The sequence below is a fragment of the Neomonachus schauinslandi genome, chromosome 6 (genome assembly GCF_002201575.2).
Source record: "Neomonachus schauinslandi chromosome 6, ASM220157v2, whole genome shotgun sequence".
Classification (NCBI taxonomy): domain Eukaryota; kingdom Metazoa; phylum Chordata; class Mammalia; order Carnivora; family Phocidae; genus Neomonachus; species Neomonachus schauinslandi.
Genome location: NC_058408.1, coordinates 23,260,413 through 23,274,344, shown reverse-complemented (window position 1 = coordinate 23,274,344; position 13,932 = coordinate 23,260,413). Strand labels below are relative to the sequence as shown.

At 37.6% G+C, this 13,932-nt stretch overlaps 1 pseudogene; it reads left to right on the top strand.

Moving 5' to 3' along the window:
• Nucleotides 1–3,532: 3,532 nt before the first annotated feature.
• Nucleotides 3,533–13,668, top strand: LOC110577354 (annotated as a pseudogene).
• The last annotated feature ends 264 nt before the right edge of the window (nucleotides 13,669–13,932 follow it).

The following is a 13,932-nucleotide window of genomic DNA, read 5'->3' as shown; positions in this document are numbered from 1 at the left end:
TACCAAACATTTCAAGAAGAATTAATACCTATTCTTCTGAAACTGTTCCAAAAAATAGAAATGGAAGGAAAACTTCCCAACTCATTTTATGAGGCCAGCATTACCTTGATCCCAAAACCAGACAAAGACCCCATCAAAAAGGAGAATTACAGACCAATATCCCTGATGAACATGGATGCAAAAATTCTCACCAAAATACTAGCCAATAGGATCCAACAGTACATTAAAAGGATTATTCACCATGACCAAGTGGGATTTATCCCTGGGCTGCAAGGTTGGTTCAACATCCGCAAATCAATCAATGTGATACAATACATTAACAAAAGAAAGAACAAGAATCATATGATCCTCTCAATAGATGCAGAAAAAGCATTTGACAAAGTACAGCATCCTTTCTTGATCAAAACTCTTCAGAGTATAGGCATAGAGGGTACATACCTCAATATCATAAAAGCCATCTATGAAAAACCTACAGCGAATATCATTCTCAATGGGGAAAAACTGAGAGCTTTCCCCCTAAGGTCAGGAACGCGGCAGGGATGTCCACTATCACCACTGCTATTCAACATAGTATTGGAAGTCCTAGCCACAGCAATCAGACAACAAAAAGAAATCAAAGGCATCCAAATTGGCAAGGAAGAAGTCAAACTCTCACTCTTTGCAGATGATATGATACTTTATGTGGAAAACCCAAAAGACTCCACCCCAAAACTGCTAGAACTCATACAGGAATTCAGTCAAGTGGCAGGATATAAAATCAATGCACAGAAGTCAGTGGCATTCCTATACACCAACAACAAGACAGAAGAAAGAGAAATTAAGGAGTCGATCCCATTTACAATTGCACCCAAAACCATAAGATACCTAGGAATAAATCTAACCAAAGAGACAAAGGATCTGTACTCAGAAAACTATAAAATACTCATGAAAGAAATTGAGGAAGACACAAAGAAATGGAAAAACATTCCATGCTCATGGATTGGAAGAACAAATATTGTGAAGATGTCAATGCTACCTAGAGCAATCTACACATTCAATGCAATCCCCATCAAAATACCATCCACTTTTTTCAAAGAAATGGAACAAATAATCCTAAAATTTGTATGGAACCAGAAAAGACCCCGCATAGCCAGAGGAATGTTGAAAAAGAAAAGCAAAGCCGGCGGCATCACAATTCCGGACTTCCAGCTCTATTACAAAGCTGTCATCATCAAGACAGCATGGTACTGGCACAAAAACAGACACATAGATCAATGGAACAGAATAGAGAGCCCAGAAATGGACCCTCAACTCTATGGTCAACTCATCTTTGACAAAGCAGGAAAGAATGTCCAATGGAATAAAGACAGTCTCTTCAACAAATGGTGTTGGGAAAATTGGATAGCCACATGCAGAAGAATGAAACTGGACCATTTCCTTACACCACACACAAAAATAGACTCCAAATGGTTGAAAGACCTCAATGTGAGACAGGAGTCCATCAAAATCCTAAAGGAGAACACAGGCAGCAACCTCTTTGACCTCAGCCGAAGCAACTTCTTCCTAGAAACATCGCCAAAGGCAAGGGAGGCAAGGGCAAAAATGAACTATTGGGACTTCATCAAGATAAAAAGCTTTTGCAAAGCAAAGGAAACAGTCAACAAAACCAAAAGACAACCAACAGAATGGGAGAAGATATTTGCAAATGACATATCAGATAAAGGGCTAGTATCCAAAATCTATAAAGAACTCATCAAACTCAACACCCAAAGAACAAAGAATCCAATCAAGAAATGGGCAGAAGACATGAAAAGACATTTTTCCAAAGAAGACATCCAAATGGCCAACAGACAGATGAAAAAGTGCTCAGTATCGCTCGGCATCAGGGAAATCCAAATCAAAACCTCAATGAGATACCACCTCACACCTGTCAGAATGGCTAAAATTAACAAGTCAGGAAATGACAGATGTTGGCGGGGATGCGGAGAAAGGGGAACCCTCCTACACTGTTGGTGGGAATGCAAGCTGGTGCAGCCACTCTGGAAAACTGTATGGAGGTTCCTCAAAAAGTTGAAAATAGAGCTACCATATGATCCAGCAATTGCACTACTGGGTATTTACCCCAAAGATACAAAAGTAGGGATCCGAAGGGGTACGTGCACCCCGATGTTTATAGCAGCAATGTCCACAATAGCCAAACTGTGGAAAGAGCCAAGATGTCCATCAACAGATGAATGGATAAAGAAGATCTGGTATATATATACAATGGAATATTATGCAGCCATCAAAAGGAACGAGATCTTGCCATTTGCAACGATGTGGATGGAACTGGAGGGTATTATGTTGAGTGAAATAAGTCAAACAGAGAAAGACATGTATCATATGATCTCACTGATATGAGGAATTCTTAATCTCAGGAAACAAACTGAGGGTTGCTGGAGTGGGGGGTGGGGTGGGAAGGATGGGGTGACTGGGTGATAGACACTGGGGAGGGTATGTGCTCTGGTAAGCGCTGTGAATTTTGCAAGACTGTTGAATCTCAGATCCGTACCTCTGAAACAAATAACGCAATATATGTTAAGAAAAAAAAAAAAAAGAAGAAGAAGAAGAAGAAGGTAGCGGGAAGGGAAGAATGAAGCGGGGGAAATCGGAGGGGTAGACGAACCATGAGAGACGATGGACTCTGAAAAACAAACAGGGTTCTAGAGGGGAGGGGGGTGGGAGGATGGGTTAGCCTGGTGGTGGGTACTGAGGAGGGCACGTTCTGCATGGAGCACTGGGTGTTATGCACAAACAATGAATCATGGAACACTTCATCTAAAACTAATGATGTAATGTATGGGGATTAACATAAGAATAAAAAAAAAATTAAAAAAAAAAATCCTTTAATGGATTCTTATTTCTCTTAGGAGAAAGAGAAAATCTGTCTGAGCTTAGATATTGGCTAGAGTAGTTATAAATGAGAACTGTGGAGCCACACTCCCTGGGTTCAAATCTAACCTCTTTCACATGTCAGCTGTAGGAACAGGCATGATGTTTTATTCTCTAAGCCTTAGTTCTCAGATGAGTCATTAGTAGTACTGACTTCAAATAATTGTTTTAAAAAGGGGATAAGCTAATACATATAAGGTACTTTGAGCAATGTCTTCCACTCAATTAGACATCAATTTACCAGAGTATTAGTACTACTTTTTCATTATCATTTCATAATTATCTCCCTCTTTGTATCTATAGTTTAGCCATATATTGTTTGTTTCAGTTGCTGAAAACCTCATGCTTAGTCCCACTCCTGCATTTGCATGTGCCACTTCCTCTACCTGGAATGCTCTCTTCCCCACCCTCACTTCTGGCGGCCTCAACATTTATTGTGATGTCCCTTAACTTTGTCCACTTCTCTAAGTAATACTTTTATTAAATTATCTGCATTCAAACCAAGTGAGTTGAATTCTATTTCCTGCTAGAAGCCTGACTGATACAGAAGCTCTGCCCCTTGTAGACACTAGGGAGCTTAGGCTGATGGAGACTTATCTCAACACATGCTTCTGTGATCCTCATGGAAGAAAAAGAAGGTATGGTGACTAATTCACTAGCTCTTTACAGCTCCCTCCTGGAATTGACAGACTTCTGCTCATGTTTAACTGGTCAAGGTAAGTCATATATCCACATCTCTCTTCAAAGAAAGAAGAAAAATACAGTTACCATTTTCTTGGAAAAGAAGGTGAAGTAGAACACTTATGACCCTATTGACCCTTATGACTACCAAACTAAGCATAAGTAAAGGCATTAGAACATGAAAGTGCACAGATGATTAGAGACTGATGATGGTCTAGTGTGAGGTGAGCTTCACATATATTCTAGGATTAGATGGAAGCATCAGTGGGGTGAGGTCAGTGAGGGCTATAATGTCATGCAAAATTTGCATAATGCTCTTTTCTTAGAATTGAAGGGAAGGCATAGGAAAAGAAATCTGAAAAGAAGACAAGATCGTTTCTATATTTTGGAAAATTATAATTGAATCATTGTATCCTGAGTATAGAGTCTTTAATGAAGGAAGGTTATACAAACTGTTTGCATATAAATTTGGAAATGTAACACAGTAGGCTTATTATTTCAGCATCTGGGATGTAGATTTGACAAGATAATAAATTGTATGCTTTTCTATATCGGGCAAAGGCTTCTATTACATGAATCAAGGCAATTAATTAGGCTGATCAAGTCATTAGTGTATTCAATTAGCATTGACATAATCATAGTCTCAGGAAAAAAAAGATTGTTTGCAGTAGAAATATTTTGTAAACTATACTTTAATCAGAATAATTGTGTGGAATATTCTATCAGAAATGTATCCACAGAGCAGCATTACACATCGGATTTGAAATATCCCAACTAATTAATAGCTAGTAAAAATTTTATATAAGTCCATGGAAATAAAATTAGAGTGGCCAAAAACATCACTGTAGAATTCTGAGATAAGAACAATAAATGTATGATGCAGAAATAAAATAGAATAAAATTCCTCTATGCCTTGAATGTAATTTAATTTAATTATTGACTCTCACATATATAACTAGAATATTATCAATCACCATAGGTAATATTTTTTCTAAGTCACCAAAACTAATTATAGTCAGTAATCTTTACTCACTGAGACTAATCACTACACTACATTAAAAATCAATCTATTATGTGGTGTCATGAAGGTCTGTTGGGTATAGTGCTTTTTTTATGAACCTCAAAATTCTATGTTAATTACCTGAATACTTTACACAGACATACCAAATTGTTGCCCAACTTCTCTCTTGTAAGCAATAAAAACACTGGTGATTTCTATTTCATCTTTGTGCTAAGTGAACAGCTCTGTATTGAAAAAATGTTTCATGAAAATTACCATTGCTCAGATTAGTTTTTTAATTAGAATATTAAGAAAAGGGAATACACTGAAATACATTAGGAAAATGCTGGACACAGGCAGGAGTAGAGGGTAAGTGACTCATCTTTATATCAAGGGCTTCTCCTTTACTTTTTCCTAAAATGTGTTTCATTGATTCTAAGATACCATGCTAAACATTTTAAGTTTCCCTTAGCTGACTCTTCTCCTAGTACTTGTATGAATCAATTAAAATCTAATATTTCATGTCACAGAATTTTATTTTTTAACGATTTATTTATTTATTTGACAGAGGGAGAAGGGGAGAGAGCAAGGGGGAGGGGCAGAGCGAAATGGAGAGAGAAACTTAAGCAGACTCCATGCTGAGTGTGGAGCCTGATGCGGGGCTCAATCTCATGACCCTGAGATCATCACCCTGAGATCATGAACTGAGCTGAAATCAAGAGTTGAACACAACTGACGGAGCCATCCAGGTGACACTCATGTTCACATAATTTTAGAGATAAAAAACTGCAGATTTTCTAATCCTTTACCAATACAGAAACTGAAAGGGACTTTAAACAGCAAGTTTACACAATTAGTAGCAGAGTAGAATCTATGTTTCCTAACTGTTTGACAGATGAACATTGATTGTTTACTATTACATTTATATCTGGAATAAATTTGATCCACCTAAAAGAATAGTGTATTTTTTAACATATGATGCTGGAACAACTGGACATCCACAGGCAAAACAAACAAACAAACAAGCAAAATATGAATCTAGGCACAGAACTTACACCCTTTACAAAAACTAACCTGATGTGTATCATAGACCTAAATATGAAATGCAAACTATAAAACTTCCAGACTATAACATAGGAGAAAACATGGATGACCTTGGGTATGACAATGACTTCTTAGATACAACACCAGAGGCACAATTCATGAAAAAAATGACTTATAGGCTGGACTTCATTAAAATTAAAAACTGCTCCAAAATTATAGTGTCTTATAAAACTAAACATACTCTTACCATATGATCCAGCAATTGTGCTCTTTAGTATTTACCCAAAGTAGTTGAAAACATATGTGCACATAAAAACCTACACACAGATGTTTTTAGTAATTTTATTCATAACTGCTAAAGTTTGGAAGCAACCAAGATGACCTTCAGTAGGTGAATGGATACATAAACTGTGGTCCATCCAGACAATGCAATATTATTCAGTGCTAAAAAGAAATGAACTATAAAGCCATAAAAAGACATGGAGGAAACTGAAATGCATATTACTAACTGAAGGAAGCTGACCTGAAAAGGCTACATACTGTTACATGTCCAGTTATATGTCCATGTTACATGTCCAGTTATATGACTTTCTGTAAAGGCAAATCTATGGGGATAGTAAAAAGATCAATGGTTGCCAGGGATTGGGGAGGGGGAGGAATGAATAGGCAGGGTACAGAGGACATTTAGGGCATTGAAAATATTTTGTATGATTATTATGATGGACACATGTTGTTATACATTTGTTCAAACCCATAGAATGTGCAACACCAAGAGTGAATGGTAATGTGTAGCATGGACTTGAAGTGATTGTGATGTGTCAATGTGTAAGTTCACTAATTTTAACAAATGAACCACTCTGGTGGGCCATGCTGAAAATGGAAGAGGTTATGCATGTGTTGGGGGAAAATCATGTGCATATGGAAAATCTTCATTCCTTCTATTTAATTTCGCTGTGAACTTACAACTGCTCTAAAAAAATAAAGTCTTAAAAAATAGGTTAATAAACAACCATATATTCCTCCTTCAACTAGAATTACCAATTGTTAACATTTGCCATCTTTGCCTTTTTCTCTTTATTTCTCTTATTTCTTTTCTCTCTTACTCTCTCCCTCTACTCTTTTCTCTCTCTCTCTTTTACACACACACACACGCCTTTTTTTTTTTACCTTAACCATTTCAACCTAGCTCTTGCGTCATGTATCTCCTAAGAACAAAGGTATACTCCTGCATTATGAGTATACCTTTATCAAGTTCAAGAAATTGAAATTTGCTATCGTAAGATAATCTAACATAGAGTCTACATTTCTATTTCTCCCATTGGCCCAGAGTGATGTCTTTACTTTTTCTAAATCCAGAAACCAGTCAAAAATCACACATACGTTTGGGGTGACTGGGTGGCACATTTGGTTGACCGACCAATTCGTGGTTTCCACTCAGCCATAATTTCCGGGTCATGGGATTGAGTCCCTCCTCGGGTTCAGCGCTCAGCATGGAGTCTGCTTGGAGTTTCTCTCTCCCTCTCCCTCTCCCTCTGTCCTTCCCTTGCCCTCTGTGTGCTCTCTCTCAGATAAATAAATAAATCTTTAAAAAAATCACACATATGTTTATCAAGTCTCTTTAGCCTTCTCAAGTCATTTATAGCTTTTTTTCCTTATATTAAGAGGCCTGGATAGTTTGGTTTGTAGAATTCTCTTTATTTGAAGTTGTCTGATTGTTTCCTCCTAATTAGAATAATTTCCCCCCAAGAATATTGCATAGGTGATACTGTGTCCTTCTTAGTAAAAAATCAATTTGTTTCATTATTGGTAATGCTAAGTTTTTTATAACATTTTTAAGGGTGGCATGTACCAGATTTCTCCTTTGTAAAGGTTCTTTTTTTCCCCTTCACAATTATTAAGTAATTCTTTAGTTCTTCATTAACTTCCTTAAACTCATCATATGACATGGTGACAAAGGTAGACTGGAACTTCTTGGTGTGATATCACTAAAGAATACATTTTCCTTAAAATGTAGAAAAAAATAACACAAACGACAATAAAAAAATTAGTGGTTTCTATTTAGCATACAGCAAATGTAAAGTTTTCAATCCATGAATCATTTTTTTGGGGGTAGAATCCTTTCTAAATGAATTGTATCTACAGTCTTGATTCTCTTTATGAGAAATGCTAGAAAGAGGTTGTTGGGTACCTGAATTCAAATCCTGATTCTTTCACTTATTGTCCATATGAACTTGGTCAAGTTAATGTCTTATTTTGTGGCACATGAGTGTGGCACTTTCCAAAGTTGTTGTGAGATTAAATTATTTAGTAATTGTAAAGATTTTTAACAGGTGTCATGCACACAGTAAGCATCAAAGATGGATGAGAGACAATATAGTGATTGAGTGTGGGCTCTGCAGCTAGATAAACAGGGGTATGAATCCTGGCTTCACCCTGACTTATTGTAGTCTCAATGATAATTTATGAATATTAAAATGCTGATGTTTAATCGCCCTGTTACATTATATTTCCTTGCAGCCTGCCCCATCCAAGGTTGAACTGGGATACTTAGGGACTCAAGGTGATAGAGAGTAGGTTTTGGCTTTTTGTGAGTAAGGAAATGCATGGAAGTTGAGAACTGTGAAGAGAGAGGGGCTTTCTAAATGCGTTTTGCCTCCCAGGAGGCAGGCATATGCTTGGTATTCTTAGCCTATCAGGCCCTACTCTGGTGTTCTAGGTTATTCATCTTCATTTTTACTGTAGGGCAGAAACTGACTTGAACTGATGGGACGCTATATCTTTGTTTTTCACACTTATTATGAATGTATATATGTGTGTATAAATACACATGCACACATAGAGAAAGAATGTGTTTCATTAGAAGTACTGTCTCAGATCCCATTGAAGGTATGCTGAAATATATAGTATATATACATGATTACCTTTCTAAAACACCCAATTCTGAATTCTGGAACACATCAGGCCCTAAACATTTCTAATGGAGCTTTGTTGACAACTGTGAAGACTCCAGCATTTTCCAGTTCCCTCTCATGACAGCCTAAGCTGTGGCTTGATAAAGTATGAAAGAGACGTAAGACTGATCTTTGCCATGTAAACTCTGTGAAGAGAAGGCCTCATGAGTTGATCTGGCCAAAGTATACTATCTGACAAAGCACTGGTTGGCAGAGGTCTGGAATTTAGCTACCCAGAGAACTTTGTGCTCTGGACTACATACAGAAGTTCATGCCTACCTTGAAGAGTGATATATTAGTGAGCTATAGGTTCTGGTTGGTAAATGTGCCTGAGTGGGTCACTACAGAGAGAGGACAGATAGACCTATAACATTCTGAGTCAGAGCCCTAATAAGGGTTTTGACCAAATTTCAGGCCATAATGCCAGTTGAGTACTGCCAGAGCTCAAAGGGCAGACCTATGCTCATTAATTGCAAATCCTATTATCAGATACCAGCAGAGCGCAGAGCACTCGGGGACCAAGAGGCCTATGAGACACAACCACGGAGATGGGGAAAACTAAAGGGCTCTATTTAGATATCTCAGCAACCCTTTCCTGTGACTGGGATGACTTTGAACATCAAGGGTATCTAAACTCAGTGAATCACAAATTCCACTTTAAAGGTATTTTAGTAAGATGAAATATAAAAAAGAAAACCTTTGATTTCAAACAATGATTTCAATTTTTCTTTTACTTTATGTGGTAGTAGTATATCATCTGAATATACAGTCCTCCTGTTATATACATACATGTAAATAAGCTCCCTTCCTATTTGGTTTTGTATTTAAACTATTATAAAACACTTTTTAAAAATTAAAATAACTTTTAAGTATATTGAAATATACCTAAAATAAAAATATGTGTTTTAGTCTCATAAGATAGTAATGAATTAGAATTTTAGTTTAAGATCATTTATAGTTCAAAAGCCTTTACATTTTTCTGAAGAATTTAATATATTCCTACTGAACATTTCATTAAAAATGCCACAGACAGAATATGAGTTTTTCTAAGTATGACTTCTATCATTTTACTAAAATCAGTAAAAATAATTTGTGCTTGGAAGGTTACTATGTTTCAGCTCCCTCTCTCTAGAAATAGAATGAGAAAAAAGCAATAATAATAAGAGATGATAGCTTCAAATGTTAAAAATAAAAAGTCATTTCCAATTGCACACCCATTATCAGCCAACGAAAATGCAGGACTGAAGTAGGAGGCATGGTGTGTAGCACTCTGAAAGTACCATAATTTTAGAGATGGATCAATGCAAAAGAAAAAAATACATCATTTGAAAGTGCTGTAGTATTAAAAAGCTTTGGGGGAAAATGAGGTTGCAGTTTGAACAAAATTATACATTTACTAAAGAGGGAAGAAATTAGTAATTGTCTAACAGTCAGCATAAAAATGCCAGAAAAACCATATAAAATCCTTTTATAACCAGCAACTTGAAAGTTAACGGGTCATATATCTTCAATTTATGTGTGATTAATAAACTTTATTTGAATTAAGAGAAGAAAGCATTTAACCATAAGAAACAGAGAAATAACTTCAATGATTTTAAAACATACTTAGTTTATGCTGTGAAGAAACACCACCAACAAGACTCCTAAAAGCATCTTTGGTAAGAGTGTCTAGTTGGGAACCATTGCATATTTCCAGGAAAGACCTGGGGTATTGGGTTGCTTGGTGTGCCTCCCACATTATATTTATGTCCACTCAGGACCTGTGAAAGTGCCCTTATTTGGAAATAGGCTCTTTGCAGATGGAGTTAGTTAAGATTAACTAGTTAAATGACTGGTATCCTTATAAGAAAAAAACAATTTGGACACACAAGAAACAGACACAGAGGGAAATAGGCAAAGTGACAGCAGAGGCAGAGGTTGAAAGGACACAGTGAGGGGTGCCAAGAATTGCCAGCAATGTCCAGAAACTAGGAAGAAGCATTGGGCAGATTTTCCTTAGAGCCTTCAGAAGGATCATGGCCCTAAGAAATTAATATAGTTGGTAAACATCCAACACAGTAATAGTGTTTTGATATAAATAATGAAACTAAAACCTAACTAATGCATTTTCCATCTTGCTCCCATCACTGATCTCTTTTTCTTTCTTTTTTTTTTTAAAGATTTTATTTATTTATTTGACAGAGAGAGAGAGAGTGAGAGAGGGAACACAAGCAAGGGGAGTGGGAGGGGGAGAAGCAGGCCTCCCGTGGAGCAGGGAGCCTCATGCGGGGCTCGATCCCAGGACCCTGGGATCATGACCTGAGCCGAAGGCAGACGCTCAATGACTGAGCTACCCAGGTGCCCCTCCTTTTTTCTTTTTAAGCTGGTAAGTATTTATTTGTTGTTTATACCTTCAAAATAAAAGATTTGATTTTGATGGCATGTTGGATGACATGCTTACTCATTATTTTGGCACAGATTCATGTATTCACTATATCAAAATTCATTTACTGAGTATCTAATGGGTACTATATTCCAAATCTCACTTTTGATTTCTCTGATAGTCTGAATCTTCTCATTTGTGATAAAGCTTCAAAAATCACCTGGCTAAATTGATAATGTATTAACTGTCCAAAACATTTTTTGAGTTAATTTTTTAAAAAATTTATCACTCCATTTTAGAAGAGAATAACAAGGCTTTTTCAGGAAGTTGTCACTTAATACACAGGAAAGATTCGAAGTATTCTGGATCACTTGGTTGTTTAGTTTCCAGTTGCATTGAGGTACCACATGATGTACTTAGGCATGTTCTTGGATGATTCATATTGCCATTGTAAAATTTCTGCTCCTTAGGTCTCATTGACCTGTGATTATTGCTACAACTTAAAGCCTAGATTTGGGTATAATATATATTGATAAATAAACAACTGAGAACTTCTAGGAGTACCTAATGTTATAACTGGGGTAGAAGTGCTTGTTTTGTCTTATGATAGTCAAAGTGTTAACCACTTTGTTTTCATACGCATTGGGACCCCTGCCTTCAACAATAATTGTTCCTAGATGTACCCATAAATGCTAAAATTAAAATGCTCTGCTACTTCCAACCATGTGTATTTGAAACCGTATGCCATTTGACTGCAGATTGGAAGAGGGGAAAAAATTAAGGTTTAGTTTTTATCTATTAAGTTCGAGGGCTATATCAGGAGATTTTGTGTTCCTTAATTTTTTCATAGCTTTGGTGAATTAGGTATTATTAGATACATGAGTATCTAATGAGTTTAGGATTGAATTTGTATTATAATATTTAAAATTATGTAGTACTTCAGATTTACATAAAACGGAAGGCCTATTTCATGAGATCCTAAATTATTTCCCCCACCTTGTGAGGCATTATTATTCTATCTTTTTCAGTTTGCCATTTACATTATTTTTACTATTATTGCTAACAGCAATATAATGGACACTTCTTGAATACCTACTAAGTGTAATTCATGGAAGAACAAGGTTTTCTAACTACTGGGCCTTCATTCAAATCACAGTGTGAATGCCAAGCAAAAGAACAAACCAAACAATAAAGGCTTATCAGTCCTTGTATTAGTTTCCCTTAGCTGCTTCAGTTAAACCACCATAAACTTGGTTGTTTAAAGAACACAGATAATTTTCTTACAGTTCTGAAGATCAGGAGTCTGAAATTAGTTTCACTGGTCCAAGACAAGTTTTGGCAGAACTGTGCTTCCACTGGAGGCTCTAGAGAAGAATCCATTTCCTTGCATTTTCTAGCACCTAGAGCTGCATTTCTTGGCTTGTAGGACACTTCCTTAACTTTGGAAGCCAGCCTTATAGCATCTTCCTTTAGTCTCCACACTGGCTGCTTCTTTTGTGTCAAATTTCCTGTACGTTCTTTTTATAGACACTTGCGATTTCACTTAGGGCCCATCCAGATAATCCAGGATAATCTCCCTATCTTCAGATCCTAATCTTAATCATGATTGTGAAGTCTCTTTTGCCATTTAAGGCAACATTCACAGTTTGGATGATTAGGATGGGGCTCTCTTTAGGGGCCATTATTCAATTTATCACACTGCTGAAAGCCACCTTCTAAACTTACCTGTTTAATGTTTTTTACCTATATGTGCTAGTTTCCAGTACCATCTTGATGATCAAATTAGTCACTTTGATTTCATGTATTACCAAAACACTGGTACCAAATATTAGCAAATCAATATGTCATCTTTCCCAAGAAACATCAGCCCCAGTGCAGACTCTGGCGTAGTCTCTGCCGGGTCCTGTCTCCCAGGTCCCTTCCCCAGCGGCCGTGAGGTCATTTGGCCTCCATCGTGGACAGCTACGAGCGACGCAACAAGGGTGCTGCCCACGTTATCGGGACCCTGCTGGGAACTGTTGACAAGCATTCAGTGGAGGTTACTAACTGCTTTTCAGTGCCGCACTACGAGTCAGAAGATGAGGTGGCTGTTGACATGGAATTTGCTAAGAACATGTATGAATTACACAAGAAAGTCTCTCCAAATGAGCTCATCCTGGGCTGGTATGCTACAGGCCATGACATTACAGAGCACTGTGCTGATCCATGAGTACTACAGCTGGGAAGCCCCCAACCCCATTCACCTCACTCTGGACACAAGCCTCCAGAACGGCTGCATGAGCATCAAGGCCTATGTCAGCACTTTAATGGGTGTCCCTGGGAGGACCATAGGGGTGATGTGCACATCTCTGACAGTGAAATATGCATATTATGACACTGAACGCATTGGAGTTGACCTGGTCATGAAGACCTGTTTTAGCCCCAACCAGGTGATTGGGCTCTCAAGTGACTTGCAGCAAGTAGGAGGGGCATCAGCTCGTATCCAGGATGCCCTAAGCACAGTGTTGCAGTATGCAGAGGATGTGCTGTCTGGAAAGGTGTCAGCTGACAATACCGTGGGCTGCTTCTCGATGGGTCTGGTTAACCAAGTACCCAAGATAGTTCCCAATGACTTTGAGACCATGCTCAACAGCAACATCAATGACCTGCTGATGGTGACCTACCTGGCCAATCTCACGCAGTCACAGATTGCCCTCAATGAGAAATTTGTAAACCTGTGAATGGGCCCCATGCAGCACTCCTGCCGGTCTGGGCCACCCTAGGACTCAGAATGGAGTGAAGTAGAATGGTTTTCTTGTGGTTTGAGTCACACTGAGTCAGTCAACTGCTTGTGACTCTAAATAAATATAGCCTACCTTTTGTAAATGAAAAAAAAATGGGGTCTGGAACATGAAAAAATGTTCATCATCATTAGCCATCAGGGAAATTCACATCAAAACCACACTGAGATACCACCTTACACCAGTTAGAATGGCAAAAATGGA